The sequence below is a fragment of the Adiantum capillus-veneris genome, chromosome 19 (assembly GCF_014529385.1).
Source record: "Adiantum capillus-veneris isolate H3 chromosome 19, ASM1452938v2, whole genome shotgun sequence".
Taxonomy (NCBI): Eukaryota; Viridiplantae; Streptophyta; class Polypodiopsida; order Polypodiales; family Pteridaceae; genus Adiantum; species Adiantum capillus-veneris.
Window position 1 is genome coordinate 76,653,981 of NC_140949.1, and position 11,753 is coordinate 76,665,733.

Below are 11,753 nucleotides of genomic sequence, written 5' to 3' on the forward strand. Positions count from 1 at the left end.
GGTTCTTCTCGCACTTGTACTTCTCTTTGCACCACTTGTGGCTTGGTTACCACAACATCACAATGCTTTGGCATCACTGCATTTGGCAAACCCTGCCTAGCCTCGCGCTTCTTCAAAATATTTTTGGTTCGCCCTCTCGCTAGAGCTACCACCTCCTCATACGACACCGGGCTATCTATCTCCACTTTATCTCGCACTTCCTCATGCAGGCAATCCATGAATTTGCTCAATTTCAAAAGATTTGCATTTTTTGTAGCAGTTACCTTGATCAATTTTCCCCAAAGGTCTTCGAATTCTCATTTGAACGCTTGAAAATCACCCTCCAAGCTTTGCTTCAATCCGTCCAGCTTCCACTTTACTTCATCTAACTGCACCTTTGCTACAAATCGGCTTCGAAAATCTGCCTCTAGGGCTTCACAATCTGACTTTTCTTCTTCACCAAGGCTATCGAACCATAGCCTCACTTTACCACAAATCAGGAGCGGGAACACCTGCACCACACCATCTTCTCTTGATAAACCGCTTTCCAGCACGAACAATCCATAATCTTGAAACTAGGTTTCCGCATCTTCAACCCTAGTGAAAATGGCAAATCCTGCCCAAGCCATCACTAGCAGTACCTGCTCTTCAAAGGCCGCACCTTTGGCATCACCAAAATCACCACTTTGACTTCAACTAGGAGCATCAACACACTCCTTAGTGGGGGCACCAGAAGATGGAGAGGGGGAATGGGGGAACACACTCGGCACAAATACAAGGGCCTCTCTATAGCTCACGGTATCCACAAAACCCCTGTCCTCTCAAAAAACACCTTCAAAAATACACTTCACACTAGCAGACCACTGCCTGCTCAATTTCCATTGTCCACACACTTCATAAATCTGCCACACAAAGCACGGGCCTAATGCCACGGTCTATCTCCACCCTTACACACGCACACACCCACTCAGTCTCACTCTCTCACACAAAACACCATCGGTCCCGGGGGGCACACACTTCCACACCGCTGGCACCAAAGGGAAAACCCTAGAGCAGGAGAAAGAGAAGGGGGGAAGGGGAAACAACAACAAGAAGGGGCAACAGGGGCTTGATTGCACTTCACAAAACATGTACACAGACTTGCAATGCCATCACCATGGCCATTTGCACGAGAAAATAGAAAGGGCTTTGATAGGCACAGTCCTCTGTCAGAGAGTTCCACTTTGCAGGCTTCAAATGGCACAAAAAATCCCAGAAAAAAGCCCCTAATTTGATGAAAATTTGACTTTTATAGGGGGTTTTCAACTTTGGAAACTGCTCTCACATTTGAACATCTGGCATCTCAATGTGGTATCTTTTGGAAGGGGGCACCGCCTTGCTTCATCTGCTTAATTTTTCTCTCTTGCACTTGGGTGCAGGGGGGGGGGGGGGGGGGGGGGGCAATTGCGACATCGCTATTGCCCTTAGACACTTTTATTTTTTTCTTTTTTCCTTCATTTTTTACCCCTTCTGGGAGCTTAGCTTACACTGCCTCTTTGGCCTACCTTTGAATTATCTTTGTTTGGATCCCTCTTGTCTCTTCTTTCTTCTTTTCTCTCTCCTCATTTGCCTTTCTAGTCCGGCCTTTGGGTGGTCCGCTTACCTTTGACCTCGGTCGGCCTCCGAATAGCCCAGTTGCCTTTGCACTTGGTCCATAGGGCAGCCCCCTCGTGCCCTCTCTCTTTCTCTAGTGGGATTGACCCCTTGACTAGTCTCGGGCTACTTTACCCTAGCTCTCCTCTCTCTCTTGCTCACATGAAACCTCCCCTACCCCATGGCATTAGCGATGTCGCTATTTGGGAGGAGGGGGGGGGGGGGGGGGGGGGGGGGGGGGGGGGGGGGGGGGGGATGACTCATTTCCTAAACATGGGGGCCCCTTGAGGTGCGGGCACGGTCCCTTGCAGAACTGCCACATCATCAGGCTACTGCCGTCGATCACCGGCTCCTCCCTTTCCTCCTCATGCGGGTGCATGCCATCGGTGTTGTCTCACTGGATAAAACCACCTCGTGCATTGTCGCGTAGAGTCAGATCAGCACCACCATCAGGCACGCCATCGCCAAGCCAACAGGAGCCCACTCTCCCCATCATACCATCCAAATGGGTTCACGGTACACCCTATAATGCCCACCCTACAGCTTCCTGGTTTTGTATATGGGATTTATCCAGTGCCACATGGTAGTGCCCGGTTCATTTAGCCTCAAGGCATGGAAAATCTTCCAAAACAAAAAAAACCTGCATACAATGCTTTTTTTTTTAGTCCACCTTCCTCATGCTCCCTTTAATGGCTCCGGGGTTGGATCTCCAAGCTGCAAGGCTTGACCAAAATTCCACCACGTTGTCTTTGAACCATCATAGATCCCGTCATCTTTAGACTTTGCCATGGCGTCCAACCAACAACCCGAAAATTGGATAAAACATCTGCATTGTCCTCCCTAGCACATGCCACCAATTTTGACTCGCCATATCTTACTGACCAAGAACCCGATTGATGCGCCGTCAATTTGTGCTAGCTCCACATGATGCATACTATCACTAAGAACATTGGCGAGGCCAAAAAGATGCCAGATGGTGCATCCTTCAGTGCGGGCAAGTGGGCACAGCCCTGGCCCCCAAAAAATCTTCAGTTGACCATAACTTGCTAACCAGAGCTCTGATTCGCAATCCGAGAGGACAAGCATGCTCCATAATTTGAGCTCTACACATGCATCCACTAATGTCAGCTTGGGCCACCTATTCCCAGCTGCTCTGCCCGCTGGAGATCTGCAACACCTTCTATCTTTGAACTTCAATAACTTGCACACCGAGGCTCCGTTTGACAAGCCGTTTGGACCGGCGTCTAGAGCACATCAAGCACTACACTTCACAGCCCTAACTTGGCATTTTGGACAACTTCATATGGTATCCCAATTGAGCCATCCCTTAGATCTTTTGGCCTAAGAAACCGCATTGAGCATACATTTCCGCTACCCCTTGGCTCCCCAGGACCTTGGTACCTGCCCTAGCCTTCTGCACTGCACCTGCCTGTCTGCCGCCTTTGATTGGCATCGACCACTTTCCAGATCAGACCAACTTTGGATGCACCAACAGTAGCTTCATGCTCATGGGATTCTCCAAGCTCCCGACCATGACAAGAGAGTACCTAGGAAGCCTCCTTGTGAGACTTCCAAAAGAGGCCTCCCATCGATTCGGGAAGAAGAAGAGTATCCATATGAAGGGCTCAAAAATTTTCTCCTTGATGACGCATCTCCTTCTCAAAGGAGAATTCAAGAGCCCCCATCAAAGGAACGAGAAAGAAGTGAGTCTCCTGCTACCTTGATGGAGATGGCTCCACGAAGATGGCGGGCTAAACGCTCTCCATCACCTCCAAAACGGAGAAGACCATCGCATACTTCTCCACACCATACTTCAAAGAGGGATGACAAAAGGCAAGAGAAGAAAAAGACGAGAAAGAGGACACCCTGTTCTCCATATTCTTCATCCTCTTCCTCTTATGAAAGTGATGGTGAAGACAAAGAAGATCAAGGCAAGAAAAAGGCGAGAAAGAGGTCACCCTCTTATCCATCTTCCTCAAATTCTTCATCTTCTGAAGAAAGTGATGGTGCAACTTTTGAACCATAAAAAAAAGAGGACATAGGAAATCCTATGCCGCGTAGAAGAGGTCGTCCAAGCTTAAGAAGCTAAAGAGGGAGGGAAGAACATCTCTTTCCTTACCTACGATGGCACCTTTGGTGCTACGGACAAAGTCTTGGCTGTTATCCAACAATTCGATGTGGCGTTTGGAGATGAGTGCTTCACGAAGTCCTCTAAGCTATGCCATGTAGCTATGCACTTTCAAAAGGCCACCAGGCAATGGTGGCTATGCACTTTCAAAAGTCCACCAGGCAATGGTGGTCTAGCCTACGGGCTAATGGTGAAGCTCCACGAACATGGAAAGCTTTAAGAGCTTCCATTATGAAGAAATTTTTGGCCACCGATGCCAAAGACAAAGTACTCACCGAATGGAAAATCTTGAAGCTCTCTTCCTACGAATCCATCCACAAATATGTAGACAAGTTTTGGGACTTACAACTCAAAGCCACTGTCTTCAAAAAGTTGGATTTTGGAGAGAAAAAGCAACAATTTTATGCGGCTTAACTAAAGAAATGGTGGAGTATGTCAACTCCCAAAGGCCACGCACCATATCAGTGGTTAAACACCATACTATGGTGGATTCTCGAATCAATTTCCAAATGGGGGCTATGGAAAACTCCAACAAAGCTAAGGAGAAGAGAGTATACAAAGGCAAAAACAAACTCTCTTCTAAAGAGCTTGAGCATTATTGCAAGGATAACTGTTGTTTCAAGTGCGGCGAGCAAGGGCATGCGTACCGTGCTTGTCCCCAAAAGATAGAGCTACCTTGGTTGAAATCCAAGAGGAGGAAACTCACCGCAAAGGATCTCCTCTACGACATGCTTGGGAAAAGGTAAGAGAATATGATGCTTTTATTCTCTTTGACCCTGGTTCTACTCACAATTTCATATCCACAGAGTTGGCCACCAAGCTAGGCATACAAGCCTACGCGATGGGAGATGTCCTACTCATAGATCATGCTTTCAAGGGGCAAGAAGCTTTAGTCACTCCCTTAATTGGGAAATTGAGGCTCCATGTCCAAAGCTATGTGGACAAAGAGGACTTCTTTATCTCTCCTCTCAAGCATGAGAATGTAACCCTAGGGGCACCATGGTTTGATCGCATGGCTGCCAATGTTAAATTCACTGAAAGGAGAATCTTCTTTAGGTTCAGGGAAAAAGATATGTACATAGATGCCAAGGCAAATGGGTAACACCATACCCATTGTACATGCGCAAGCTTTCAATAAGTCAATAAAGAGCTCTATTTCCGTGTAAATGATTTTTGTTAAAGATTCTCAAAATGAACCTAATGTTTTAGCAAAAGAAAATACACACACACACACACACAAGGAATTAGAGTTATCAAATTTTCTCAAGGGGTTTTAAGATGTCTTTATTGACGACATCCCTTGTGAGCTACCTCCTAAACAAGCAATGATGACCATGAAATTGAACTTCTTCTAGGAAATTCACCGCCTAATAAACCTCCTTATAGAGTTTCTCAAGCTCAACAAGAGGAGATTATGCGGCAAGTGCATGAGTTAGCTGAGAAGGGCATGGTTAGGCCTAGCTCACATTTTGTTCTCCTGTGCTAGAACGTATCGTATGTGTGTCAACTATAGAGCACTAAATAGGATCACTGTCCAGAATAGGTTTCCCGTTCCACGGATAGAAGACCTATTTGATAAGCTACAAGGGTCCACCTACTTTAGTGGGATTGACCTAAAAAGTGGCTATCATTAAATAAGGATAGTTGATCAAGACGTTGTAAAGACCGCATTTCGCACTACGTTTGGTCTTTACAAATATATTGTCATGCCTTTTTGCTTGACCAATGACCAGCCACATTCAAACACTTGATGGAAAAGCTATTCGGGCCTCACCGAACCTTTACTGGAGTGTTCTTTGATGATATCATCATCTTCTCTAATTCATTAGACGAACACAAGCAACACCTCTAGGTAATATTTCAAGTTCTAAGAGAGAATAAACTTTATGTTAATCGAAAGAAAAGTGAATTTTTCTTAGAAGAAATTCAGTATTTAGGTCACATTATCTCTCAAGATGGCATCCAAATGAATCTGTCAAAATTAGAGGTAATAAAAGGATGGCATAAACCAAGGAATCTTCATGAACTAAGAAGCTTTATAGGTATGTGTGCATACTATAGACGCTTCATAGAAAAGTTCTCACTAATAGCAGGACCATTACATGACCTAACAAAGAAAAATGTTAGGTACACATGGTTTGCCAAGGAGAACAATGCTTTCAAAAAGCTTAAAAAAAAGCTTATAACTCAACCCGTGCTTACACTACCGCATCTCTCAAAGCCATTTGAGGTCCAATGTGATGCTTGTGGTGATTGCCTTGGAGCTATTTTGCTCCAAGAAGGGCATGCCATAGGCTATGAAAGTCAAAGGCTCGACCCTGTTGAGCAAGCTCTAAGCATATATGAAAAGGAACTCCTCGCAGTTCTACATGCCTTAGACTCATGGAAGCACTATTTATTGGGGACTCACGGATCACCAAAGTCTTAAGTACTTCATGATGCAGACCAAGCTCTCCCACAAACAAATGAGTTGGGCAAATTTCCTTTCACAATTTCACTTTCATATTGCTCACATTGCTGCAAGCATAATCAAGTAGCTGATGCACTCTCAAGACGGCCAAGAGTGAATGCAGTTTCCATAGCAACTCACAATGATCTATCTTCTATGATAGATGAGTATGCTATTGATCCCGATTTTAGAGATGTGATTTTAGCCTTTGCACTAGGGAAGAAAGAGGAACCATTTACTTTACAAGATGGTTATCTTCTCTATGGCAATAGACTATGCGTTACTAGCTCACTACGTGAGAAAGTAGTGTATGAATCTCATGCTCCTCCTTATGCAGGGCATAGAGGGATTCAGTCTACCCTAAAAGGGATTGCAACATATTTCTATTGGCCTACCATCAAAGAAAACATACAAGAGTATGTTTCTAAATGTGTGGTATGCCAAAAGACGAAGTTTGATAGAGGGAAGCAACCTGGATTGCTTCAACTTTTGCCAATCCCTAATTCACCATGGGAGACCATATACATGGATTTTATCTTTGGATTGCCTAAGTTGATCCATGGGAATACGGGAATATGGACGATAGTAGACAGGTTTAGCAAACAAGTTCATTTTATACCTATCAAAAAAACTATAAAAACCCATCAAATGGCAACCCTCTTCATTTCACAAATCTTCAAGTACCATGGCTTGCCAATGTCCATAGTGTCGGATAGAGATTCTAGAATGACCAGTAATTTTTGGAAGGGTCTCTTTGAGAATTTAGGGACAAGGCTAAACTTCTCTTTGGCCTAAGGTCCAAGAGTGTGGTTTGCAGATGAGATCAAAGCGATAAAGCTAGAGGTGATTCATGATCTCAAAACGGAGGAGGAGATTGAGTCAAGCAACAATACCTCTATGGATGCAGACACAAGTTGGGAGACTGAGTCGTCTCAATCCAAGTATGATGAGTTCAATCTCTTGCATGTAAGTGGAGAGGCAGTGAATGTGTGCGAGGAACAACATGAAGTGCAAGCCGAGGTGCCCAGTGAAGACAAAGTGGAGCAGTCAAGGCCTACAGGTGATGATGTGGAGTTGAAAGTGATGTGTGGTTCCATGATAATGGCCATGCTGATGCGAGTGACGGTGGAGTGTGCCATGGTGGTACAGTAGGTGCAGAGTTTTGCCAAGAGGGATAGAGTAGTTGTGCCTATGGAGGAAGACAAGGATGATGCGATAGAGAATGAGTTTCTCTCTTCCTTGGTGGAGCATGATGTAGCGATAGAAGAGGTGTTTGAAGATCAGGTGATGGAAGCTGATAATCAAGTGGTGTTAATTGACCTTGAAGGGCCAGTTGACAAGGAAGAGTTCGACAATGCTAAAATTGAGTGCATGGCTGGTGAGAAGGCAAGTGTGGAGCTAAAGGTAGAGGAGTTTCCAATGTAGCAAGTGCACTCTATGACAGGTGATGCGGATTCCAAGGCGATGTCCAAGATTTCTAAGGAGCTTTGTGAGTGGTGATTGAAGGTGATGGTGATAAAAGCGGCTGTGCAATGGGCCATTCAGCATGTACAAGATCTGCTAGATGAAGATCTCACTTTACATGGATGGGAGGGAGGGTCAAATACACATGCAGGTATTTCAAGAGTGTTGGTTGAGCAGGATGGTGAGCACTATGGTGCTCTATTTGGTGTTCTTGGGGATGCTTTGTTGCAAGTGGGCAATATGCCATTGGGTGCATGGAGTGGTAGAAATATGCTATTGGTAGCTTGGGTGTGTAATTGGCTATGTGCCTTGGGGTGTTACAGGTGGGTGGAGGAGACCAATGGAAGGTGTTTGACCCAGACAAATGATGACATGTAAAGCAGTGGGTTGGGCAACCTGCATGAACAAAGGCAACGGGTAGCACATGACAATTTTTGTACATATGCTAGGTGGTTTGGTGGTGTATAGACAGTTTGTTTCTGTGTTGTAGTTTTTTGGTGCAATAGGCCTATGTGTGGTTGAACATAAATGTTCAACTAGGGGGCAAGCAATGATAGTGCAGCCAAAGTTGGTCCAAGCTAAAGCGGGGTTTTAGGCCAAAAAAGCTTCAAGACGGGTTCAAATGGGATGGCAAGTAATGATGCTCAAAGTGCTCTGTCAGTATTCTGGGATGTAGTGTTTGATGTGCTCTAGAAGCCGGTCTAGACGGCTCGTCAAACAAAGCCCTAGTGCTCAGAATATTGCAGTTCAAAGTTAGAAGGTGTTGCAGATCCTCAACGGACAAGGCAGATGGGGATAGGTGGCTGGAGTGGATGTCAGTATATGAAGTTGTAATGCTCAAATTATAGAGCATGCTTGTCTTCTCGGATTGTGAATCAGAGCTCTAAATAGCAAGTTATGGCCAATTAAAGTTTGTCGGGGGTCGGGTCTGTACCCACTTGCCCGCACTGGAGGATGCACCATCTAGCCTCTTTTTGGCTCCAACAAGGCTTTGGAAGGTGGAGGACATCATGTGAAGACAACACAAATCGACAGTTTGTCAATCGGATGCTCCGTCAGCAGGATATCGCGCGATGAAGCTGGGAACTCATGTTAAGGAGGAGAGTGGCATATGTTTTTTTACGGCTTCGTTTGCGGTCCCGAGAGCCCGAAAGTGCAGTGGAGTCTTCGTGATCCAAAGTCAACAATGGGAGCTTTTAGCTAGGAGCAGTGGCTTGGCCGCCAGGTGTGTGAGCAGACAATTCTGAAGCCATGCAAGGCCGGGGGGGGGGGGGGGGGGGGGATCGAGATGCAATAGTTATTTTGAGAGGTTTTATACACCCTTGAAGGGGGAAGCTCCCACAACACACCACATGTCATGGGATTGACCCACATGCGCAAAGTGGAGTCCAATGATTGGGGTATAGGTCTAGAATGGAGGCGTTCATTAGAGTGTCGAGCTGGGAAGTGAGAGCTCCCTTGTCATGGAGATGGCGGGCCACTTGTGGCACTGTGTGGTGGTGCTTGCGGCTCTGCGCAGTGGCACAAGGGGCTTAGCCGGCCTATTTTGGTGGCGGTAGTAGCCGGTGGTTCTGGGTGGCTGTGCACGCGATGCTAACATGACAGTACGCCTGATAAGGGCCAGTTCTTGCGCCCGTAGTGGGCCCCCTCTTTTAAGTACTAAGGCAAAGCCCCCCCCCCCCCCCCCCCCCCCCCCCTCAACGATATCACTAGTGGTAGGGTAAGGGGTAGTTCCGATGGGGTGAGAGAGAGAGAGAGAGACAGAGAGAGAGACCCAGGGGATTCACTATGTTTTTTTGTACGATACCACGTGAGTGTACAAGAGGGATTTTTTGGATTTTGTACATAAGCGTATACAATAGAAATAGCCCCTCATTTTTTCATACTCATACCGTATACATAAGGGAGGGAGGGGGGGGGAGCCTACATACAACTACCTACGCCACCTTAAATACAATGGTTTTATTGAACAAATTGAAATATTACACGGGTAATACACTTACTAGACATTTACCACTATCTAGAACTCTCTCTTCCCCTCCATATCTTGCTTCCAAACCTCATACTCTTCCTACCCTATTGTTTTCTTGAGGTTCTCTTGAGCTTGTATTATGTAAGTCTTTCTTTGTAAATCTTCAACTATCATGAATGGTCTTGTTGCTTGTCTACCTTTAGTGGTATCTCCTAATGATAGATCTGAAAAATTTGATCCACTTGTCTCAAATAATTCCATGCCTTCCAAAATGGATGGCTCATGATTTGAGAGTGGTGACAATCCTTTGGCAAGAAAATTCTATTTTTCTACCAATTCTCCTTTAATCCTTTTTAGTTTGAGGTTAATGCACGGATGCAAGTGAGATTAGGTGTGATGGCTAAGTTGGAGCAAACTCTAAGAGTGGATAAGAAGATGATGATGATGATGTTGACGCTATTATAAAACGGGGGAGCCCCCCCCCACATGTATCGTAACCTCCTTCAACTAGCCAGTGTGCCCTGCAACTCCAATGTTAGAGAGGATAGAGCACACAACTTTAAAGAGAGAAAGGTGTCGGGAGGAGAGAGAGAGAGAGAGAGAGAGAGAGAGAGAGAGGCGGCCAAAGGCCACCGATCATACCAGTGAGGTTATATAGCATAATGGCGAAGATTCAAGTTTTGACCTGAAAACCGGGAGAATTTCAAGTTTTCCCTTAGTTTCATTGGTTAGCAGAAATGTATTTTTCTATCCCTATGAGTCCTACCCTTCTATTCTATTGATTAATATTGATGAAAAATGACACAGCAGGAGCTTGTCGCCCGCCATTTCCACACTGCATCTCGAGAGCACCCATCCAACAATGAATTTTTTGGTGATATGACATGTATTTGGAAACTATACCTCGTTGATTGAGTTCGTTATTCCTCTGCTGCAAGTTTTGAAGCTTGGCATGGGAGTTGCATAGTTTAGGTCGGTCTTCATGGCATCTGGTTAAATATCTGTCTAGTCTAGATTTCATTTGAGTGCAGCTTATATGACATGCGGGCTATTCAGTCATAATGGCTCGTAATTAGGGTTCTTATGTTTTACATTTCTACACACACACACACACACACACACACACACACACACAGAGCATTTGTGTGTGTAGGCCACAGAGGCATGCCATCACCGCGAGCTGGTTTGGGGTCTCTGACGATGGCTTGGAGCAGCGGCAACAGATCCATGCAGGTGCCCTCTTCTCTCTCCTCCTCTGCGAGGCCTCCTCTCTGCGTGGCCTCTCTTTGGCTCCTTCCTTGAAGCCCCGAGCTCAATCGCCGCCTTCTTCCTCTGCTCCTCATCACACTATGAAGGCCATGGCTATGGAGCCCAAAAACAAGGTGAATGCATATGATTCTGATTGGAACAAAACATGGTTCAGAGCCAGGATTTTTGCCAAAAATACAGAGGCCGCACCTATGAACATTGTGTGTAAGCTGGAGAAGAAGAGGCTTCTTATCCAAGTAGAGAAGGCAGGGCTTCTTTCGAAGGCAGAGAGTGCTAGCCTCACTCTCTCCTCAATAGAGAAGATGGGTTTGTTGCCGAAGGCCAAGGATCTTGGTTTGTTCAGCTTTGCAGAGAGCTTCACAACATCGTCACCTACACTTCTTGCATCTCTGTCATTGCCTCTCATTGTCCTATATGTTGTGACATTGGTTGTAGTACCCGATGATAGCACAACTCTTGTTGTGGCTCTATCGGCTCCACTGTCCTCGGTGGCCTCCAAGAAGATTGATGCAGAAAAATAGCCTTTCGTCTGTTCTAAGTGGATGTGGCTCATCCGTTCCCTTGCATCTTCGTCATTCAATCCTCAATAAGGCTTAGTGGATCTTCTTACTCAAAGAGAGAGAGAGAGAGAGAGAGAGAGAGAGAGAGAGATATATATATATATATTTGTGCAGATGGTAGAGGAAGAAGATGTCACTATGGCACCCGTAGAGAGAAAGAGGGAGAAGAGTCTTCGGATGATGACATTGAAATTGTGCCCAAGTTTGTAGATGGTTATTGGCTGGAATATGGACTTGTTTCATTCACTACCCTACCATATTTTAATATTGATGATGAGGCTTTGTCAGAGAAGGTGGTGT

At 45.5% G+C, this 11,753-nt stretch overlaps 1 pseudogene; it reads left to right on the plus strand.

Annotated features, from left to right (window-relative positions):
* The first annotated feature begins 10,824 nt into the window (after positions 1-10,824).
* Positions 10,825-11,414, plus strand: LOC147434256 (uncharacterized; annotated as a pseudogene).
* Positions 11,415-11,753: the final 339 nt, after the last annotated feature.